Raw genomic sequence first — 8,693 nt, 5'->3', positions numbered from 1 at the left:
GGGGGGCAGAATCACACTAAGCCCCGGATGAAGGTGCAAATTGGCTGCCTCCGGATGGAAGAAGCTGAAGATTCTGCAACAACGAAAGGTGCCAGGAACTTTGTGCAGAAGATGTCCCACAGAGTGCTGGAGGATGCAGAGCTGTTTCTTTGGAGAAAGACTGCTAACAAAACTTGCTAGCTCAAAGGTCACGGTTAAAGAAAAAGGGTGCTGCCCAGGCCCAGGAAGGACGAGGAGGTCATTACTTAGAAGAGGAGACAGAGGGGGCCCTCAACAACACAGAGAGCCCATGCACAAGAAGGCAGAAACCGTAGAAGTACTTGAACATGGGTTCAAGAAAACTGAGCATGGCAGTCATCTCAACACTACAAAAGAGGGTCCCACGAAGCCGGTGGTCAACTCAGCGAGTTGAGCAATGCAGGACGGAGTTTAGGGACCTGGGCTGTGCTGTGCACAAAGTGTTCCTTGCAAAAGTGCACAGAAGCCCTAGCAGCTGCAGGTCACACAGTATACAGGATTACTGTCTGAGAGGAGGCAAGGACTTACCTCCTCCAAATTTGGGCAGTTGGACCACTGGACAGTCTGGGTCACTTGGGTCTACCACCTGTGTTCCAGGCGCCACGCTCATCAGGATGAGAGGGGTCCCAGAGTACAGGTGATGCTGACGTTTGGTGCCTGCTGGAGCAAGGAGAAGATTCCGTCGACTCACGGGAGATTTCTTCTTGGCTTCCAGTGCAGGGTGAAGGCAGACAGCCCCCAGAGCATGCACTACAAGGAAACAGTTGAGAAAGCCGTCAGGATTAGGTACTACAATGTCGCTGGTAGTCTTCTTGCTACTTTGTTGCAGTTTTGCAGGCGTCCTGGAGCGAGATGCAGAGGAACTCTGGTGAATTCTTGCACGTCGTTTTCTGAGGAAAAGCCCTCTGGAGAGACCCTAAATAGCTCTCAGAGGAGGATTAGCCACCTAGTCAGGTAAGCACCTATCAGGAGGGGTCTCTGACGTCACCTGCTGGCCCTGGCCACTCAGAGGCCTCCATTGTGCCAGCACACCTCTGGATTCAAGATGGCAGAGGTCTGGGACACACTGGAGGAGCTCAGGGCACCACCCCTGGGGTGGTGATGGACAGGGGAGTGGTCACTCCCCTTTCCTTTGTCCAGTTTCGTGCCAGAGCAGGGACTGGGGTTTCCCTGAACCGGTGTAGACTGGCTTATGCAAGGAGGGCTCCATCTGTGCCCTTGACAGGGCTCCCCAACCCTTAACACCTATTTCCAAAGGAAGAGGGTGTAACACCCTCTCTCAGAGGAAATTCTTTGTTCTGCCTTCCTGGGACTGGGCTACCCAGACCCCAGGAGGGCAGAAGCCTGTCTGTGGTTTGGCAGCAGAGGTAGCAGCAGAGAAAACCCCAGAGAGCTGGTTTGGCAGTACCCGGGGTCCATGGTGCAGTGTAAAATGGCTGTGAAATAACATGTGCGTTTTCACTCAGGCTGCAGTGACTGTCTTGTGTAAGATTTGTCTGACCTCCCTATGGGTGGCAAAAGAAATGCTGCAGCCCATAGGGATCTCCTGGAACCACAATACCCTGGGTACCTAGGTGCCATATACTAGGGAATTATAAGGGTGTTCCAGTGTGCCAATTAGAATTGGTGAAAAATGGTCACTAGCCTATAGTGACAATTTTAAAGGCGGAGAGAGCATAAGCACTGAGGTTCTGGTTAGCAGAGCCTCAGTGACACAGTTAATCACTGCACAGATACACTCTTTCAGGCCACAAACTATGTGCACTGGGGTCCTGGCTAGCAGGATCCCAGCGAGACAGGCAAAAACAAACTTACATACATGTGAAAATGGGGGTAACATGCCAGGCAAGATGGTACTTTCCTACAAGGTGGTTCCAACAATAGGAAGGGGAACCAGGGGAGCTTTTGCTGTCCTCTGTCTTTTCACTGGCCAGACAGGAAGGACAGGACCTACAGGATGCCTCTTTGGTTGTTTTCATCAGGGGCCAATAAAAGTGTGTAACCAGCCTTTCAAAGGTCTTGGTCTGCTCCAGATGTGTTGCCAGGGTACCTCATGAGTCACTCCCATTAGAAAGGGCCTGTAGTACTCTAGGATCACCAACAAATGGATTGCCCCAGGCTCAGTAACCTTAGGCTTGTTGTACAGGAGATCAAACTAGTAGATGAGATGATCACTATACTTGTTTCTATTGGCCTGGGCTTCAACCTGGCACTGAACACCCTTGAGAGTGGGGCACTCCTCCTGCACTTGGCAGAATTCTACCCACGAGGGGCAGCCTTCAGCTGGTCAAATGGCCAGTTCAGGTAAGTCTCCCAGAACAAGAATGTCTTCCCCTGTAGGTTACAGAGCATTTCTCTCAGGTTCTGCTTCTGATTGGACTATGAGAATCTCAGCAGCAGGTTCCCCATGTTCTCTGCTCTGTTTCTTCTTGGCAGGTGTCTGCCCCACTGTTCTATGTTCTAGGACCAGGGAATTTTCCTCTCAGGAGGCCAAGGAGCGTGTGGTCATGAACACTCTCTCAATCAACCCTAGCATCTCCAAGTGGCCTGAGCTCCATCTCCTTCCATATGATGTGTTCCACATCATTACTCAACAGACAATTCACTGGCACGGCTAGACTCGACTCACAGATACCTTCAAGGAAGCTGAGACCCACCAATTCAAAGGGTTGTCAGCCATAACTACCTGGTGGACTACACTGGGAAGCATGTGCTTTGAAGACACCAGATGAGACCTGACTAGTCATATTGTCTCCTGTATCTCTTAAAGCCTATAGTCTCTGCCCATTGATGGTGACCGGCTAACTTTAGTTTTTAGGATTGCTAGGCATGTGAGTCTGTGGTGCCATCTCAATGTGTCCCACGGACACTCAGGTGAAGTTAGACCTGTCAGCCTTAGGGTGGTCTTCCCCTAATCTTTTTGCCTTCTTCCCTTTAGTTTTACTGTTCTTGCTTTTACTGACCTTAGGACTCTGCATACATTACCACAGCCAACTAGTGTTCAAGCACATGTGCTCGCTACTTAAAAACTGGTAACATTGGCTTATTCCCAATTGGCTGATGTAATTTCCTTTTAAGTCCATAATACAGGGATACTCCATGTGCCCAGGGCCTATAAATTAAATTTTACTTGTAGGACTGCAGCACTGATTGTGCCACCCACATGAGTAGCCCTGCAAACATGTCTCAGACCTGCCACTGCAGAGTCTGTGTGTGCAGTTTTAAACTGCCATTTCGACCTGGCAAGTGCACTCACTTGGCAGGCTCCAACTTTCCCTTTTACTACATGTAAGTCACCCCTTAAAGTAGGCCCAGGTCAGCCCCATGGGCAGCGTGCATTGTATTCAAAAGGTAGGTCATGTACCGGTTTCCTTTACATCTCCTGATAGTGAAATACTGCTAAATTCATTTTTCACTATTGCAAGACATATCTTTCCCATAAGGTAATCTGAGGATTGCCTTGACATATCTTTTAGGTGTGATTTCCCATTGGGGCAGATAGAGATATGGAGTTTGGGGACTCTGAACTCACAATTTAAAAATACATCTTTTGATGAAGTTGTTTTTTACATTTAAGTTTGATAATTCCACTTTTAGAAAGTGGGCATTTTCTTGCTTAACCATTATGTGCCTCTGTCTCTCTGTGGCATTCACATCTGGGTCAAGATGACAGTTGGACTGTGTGTGAATTCACTCTAGGCAGTCACACAAAGGGAGCTTATGTGTGCCCTGCATAACCTGATTGATCTTCCTGAGCTAAAGTGGTGGAAGGAGTAAATACTTGCACCTGAATAGGGCTGTGTCTATCCCTACACAAAGCAGTCTGCAACCCCCAGGAGTGTGTTTGGCATTGGGGCATGAAAGGCAGGGTTGTGTGAACTACAAAGACTTCTCTTTGCAGTTTGCCTACTTCAAAGACAGAAATGGGTATAAGTACTGGACCTATGACCCCACATAGTTAGACTCCTTCTGGACTGAGGACATTCTGCCAGGAAGAAGAGCTGGATGAAACTCCTGGCCAGTGTCTGTTCCCCTCCCTTGCTCTTCCTGCTGCTGCTGTCTCTGCCTCAGGGAACGACCTGAGAGTCTGCCTGACTCTCATTTCAATGCCCTCCTCCACCCACAAGCTCATGCCTGTGGCTCATCCCTGATGGCCTAGTGGCCATCTACAAGTAAGTATCTCCATGTCTCTCTGTCTCTCCTTACTCCTGCTTTTTACTTCTGCATTTTATCTCTGTTTTACTTTGTTTTGCTTCTTTCTTCTTCCTTCTGTCTTTTCTCCTATTTCTGCCTTTCTGTTCCCCTCTCCCTCCTGTGCCACTGCTGCCCTACGGCCCCACCCCCTGGCACCCTGTGCAGCACTTTTCCCACTCTTCCTCCTACCAGCTGACCGGACCCCCCTCACCTCCCTCCCCTTCTTAATGGCAGACCCCCCACCTCCTCTCCTCCTTAATGGCAGCCGGAGTGCCAAATTTCAAAGAGTTCAAAGACCCCGAATTCAGAATGTACATGTGTCCCCAGGACAACAGATATAGGTACCACAGGCTCTGATGACACGGCAGGTGATTGTTCCTCAGCAAAACATTAATCAAATGACAAATGCAAACATGAATAAGATAGCATCACAATTTCCGTTGATTGATTTGAAAGATAAGGAATTAATTGAAACATTTCACAGTGATAGTTCTGATGATGAGGATTGCATGCTAGGTGCATTCTTAGAGGTAGATCAATATGGTCCCTATGCAAACACAAACCTTATGGGACATGATGTGTCATTCTTAGTTGATACTGGAGATATATACATTCTACTGCCCAAACAGCTGAAGTGCCAAAATTGCCCTTTTCAGGAAAGAGAGTCCAGGTGGTTGGAGTTGCCAATAAACAGTTGACAAATTCTGTAACAGAGTATGTCCCTGTTAAAATAGATTCATTTGAAGATGAGCACCAATTTGTGTTCTGTGATTCAACTCCAGTACATTTGCTAGGACGTGAACTGTTGTGTCATCATGGAGTTGCTCCATCAGCTACACACCTAAAGGACTAACGATTCAGACAAATGAGGAAGATGTGCCCTATCAAGTTGTAGAGAAGTACCCAAGTATCACATTGTCCCAATGATGACATGTAATAATCTGCCTGTAGATTTGAAAGAAATTATGGCACCAGAATTTTGGGATCTTTCAGGAAAGGAAATAGGGCTCATTAAAGTTGTTGAGCCTATTAAAAAAATTGTGAAACCAAATGCAGTGTATCCAGAAATACCCTTGTATAATATATCCCTAGAAATAATTGCAGGAATTACACCTAGGGTTGATTGTTTGATTAAACAGGGTATTTTAAAAGAAATCATGGGAAGTCCCTGTAACTCTCCAATTTCAGGATTGTGGAAGCCCGGTGGAAAATACAGCATAGTTCAGGATTTGAGATTGTCATTCCATATTATCTAGGGGTACCAAATCCTACAGTGATTTTATTCCAAATTCCTTGCTGAATGGTTTACAGTCATTGATCTTTGCCAAGCACTCTTTTCTGTACCATTGCATGAGAAAAGTCAGTATTTATTCACATTCATATTCAGCAGTCGTATTTTGGCATGGTGCCAAACTCCTCAAAGGTAAACGGAATCACCATCCATTTTCAATCAAATTCTGAAAAAGAATTTGGAGACACTTAAAATGCCCTGTCATTCAGTCTTGGTGCAATACATTGATGACCTGTTGGTTGTGTCAAACACCAGAGAAGCATGCAAAAGAAACTGTCCTTTTGAATAATTTAGGGGAGAATGGCCATAAAGTTTCCCTTGCAAAATTACAGTATTGTTAAAAATAAGACCTGTACTTAGGTCATCACATTGAGAAAGGTGTGACGAAAATACCACAAGAAAGAGTCTCAGCAATCATGAAAATAAATCCTCAAGTAACATGAAAAGAAGTCTGAATGTTTTTGGTAATGGTTAACTACTGTCGTCAGTGGATTCCAAACTTTTCTCTTTTGGCCAACCCTTTACAGCGGATGTAACTGATCCTGTGCCATTGGATGAAAATTGCATATGTGCCTTCACAAAGCTGAGAGAAAGCCTAAGCCGAGCCCCAGCTTCGGGAATGCCTGATTATAATAAAGATTTTTCTTTGTTGTGTTGCGAGAGAGATGGCTCGGCACTTTCAGTTTTGACACAGTTACAAGCAAATGCCATCAAGTCTGTGGTATATTTTTCAGCCCCACTTGATCCTGTAGCTGCAGCATTTAAAAGCAGTAGCTGCACTTAGCATCAGCATAGAGTAGTGCAAAAGCATTGTGATGGGGCATCCACTGAACATTTTTAATCCCCACTCAGTGGAGATTTTTTTTACCCGAACAAAGATTCAATATCTCACAAGTGCCCATTTAACCCATTATGAGAAAATGATCCTTGCCTCCTTGAATGTAAATATCAAGACATGTAGTCTTAAATCCTCCAACTTTGATGCTTATTCTTGTTGAAAATGCAAGTGACCAGGAAAATGAGGTTGAGCATGACTGTCTCCATGTGACTGAATTGTGCACCAAACCAAGACCAGATATTCAAGATGTTCCTTTAGATGAAAATGACTATGGGCCTGATTATGAGTTCAGTGGACGGGATGACCTGTTTACCGAGTGCAGCACCATTTTCCTTGTGCCCTCTGGCACCCACCTAAGATACGGCACACCATGGCGCAGGTTAGGGGGCAATAGCAATAGATAGTAAATCTGGTGCGCGGAAAAGGCCATCTTAGCATTACCTTAGTGTCTAAATAATTAAACTAAGGCAGCGCTAAAGTGGCGCTAGGCCCTCTTCAACCAGGACCTTGATGTCTCTGTAGAGTCTCTACATTCTTTCACATAGTAGTCCACTAAGCACTAATCCACATACTGAAAACATGCACAGCCTCCTCTGCACATTTCTTCAGTTGTTCACCTTCTGCCTCACCAACTACCACTTAACCCTGTGGAAACCTCTGAAATCCAGAACATCCTTCTCTCTTGTGGAGTAACCCATGGCTCATTCCAGTTCACTTTATCTTTAACTTACAGATGGAACCCCATGAGATTCGATTAACCAACAGCAGCATCAAGATCCTTCTATATGCTGATGGGGCACAACTCTATCTAAATATCTCCATTGCTCATAACGTTCAACGACTTACAAATTGCCTCAATCTCATTTAAAATTTAAAAGTAAATGTTCTTCACAACTTTAAAGCTGAATTTGCCCAAGACTGTATTTGTCCTGTCTGTTAACGCAAAGTCTAACTCAGCAAAGATTATTCTAACCAGCTTTGACTCCAAACTGACACCTAAGACAAAATAATTTGTATTCAAACTTACCACGGCTCTTTTAAGAGCACACCACCAAGAAAAGCAAGGATGCATGGTGCAAGAAACCCGTCTTATAAAAAAATTAAACCTTTCCTCCACATAACAAAATGCAGTCCAAGCTTTAGTCATTTTTAACCTAAATAAGCACAGAGTCCTGCCCTGCTGCCTCCATGGTTAAAGACATATTTATTGCTGAAGCACTAAATGCCTAAAGAAGGTATACAATCATACAGTAATACATTAGGAATAACACTAAACCCCTCCAAGCTTGTATCATCTTCAAGACCTGCTGTTTCACCTCCAACACCACTAAAAATAGCTCCCTTGCATACCTGTTTGAGAAGATAACCAATTCAGATGTGCAGGTCTACACAACAGGACAGGGCATATCCATATTTGACAATTTTCAAAATGGATAAAGCCAAAGACAAGCCATCTCTAGCTACACTACCAGGATCTTGAACAACGTCATTATTAGCATCAGAACTGTCACAACCTTCCTGCAATTCAGAAAAAATAGGATTCACAGCTCATAGAAATTCTGCCTCCTTCTCTGTAAACAATCCTGAATTGCATTTTATTATATCTAGCCTATTTTGGGGATAACGGGGCACACAGGTGTTATTCAGGCACAACCAAGGTGTTTGTGGCATTTGTACCACTAATGTTCTGGGGCCTGACCTACTCTGGTTACCGAAAACTGGGCACCAAAATTGCCCTTTGGACATATGATCATCACTGTAGTGAGGTGAGCATTCCAAGGACTCTTAGGGAGTCCTTGCAGAGTTTTGAAATTGAGTGGGAGGGGATTGTTTTAGGATCTGTGTTTGGTTGAAAAACAGCCACCTGGGTGTCTCTAGACGCATTGTCTCAAATGTTAGAAATGGGGTCTTTGGTTGGCAGTCAGGTTACCCCCTGTCCAAGCAAGGACCCTCACTCTAGTCAGGGTAAGTCACATACAATCCAAATTATCCTGTGCCCATCCTCTGGTAGCTTGGCACTGAGCAGTCAGGCTTAACTTAGAAGACAATATGTAAAGTATTTGTGCACTAAATCATACAATAACACAAGATAGCACCACAAAAATACACCACACAGTGTTTAGAAAAATATGTAATATTTATCTGGATAAATACAGGTCAAAACGACTAAAATGCAATGAGTAAATGTTGAGATATCACTGAAAAGTGATATAAAGTGTCTTAAGCCCTTTAAAAGCAAACCAAGTCTCTTTCAAGCACAAAGTACCTAGTTTGCATGAAAAATCTCTGCAAAGAACCGGAGAGGAGGAGATGCGTGGAAACAAAGGGGTGTGCGTTGATTTCTCGGGCTGC

This window comes from Pleurodeles waltl, chromosome 1_2 (genome assembly GCF_031143425.1).
Source record: "Pleurodeles waltl isolate 20211129_DDA chromosome 1_2, aPleWal1.hap1.20221129, whole genome shotgun sequence".
In the NCBI taxonomy this organism is placed as follows: Eukaryota; Metazoa; Chordata; class Amphibia; order Caudata; family Salamandridae; genus Pleurodeles; species Pleurodeles waltl.
Note: the sequence above shows the minus strand (reverse complement) of the source record.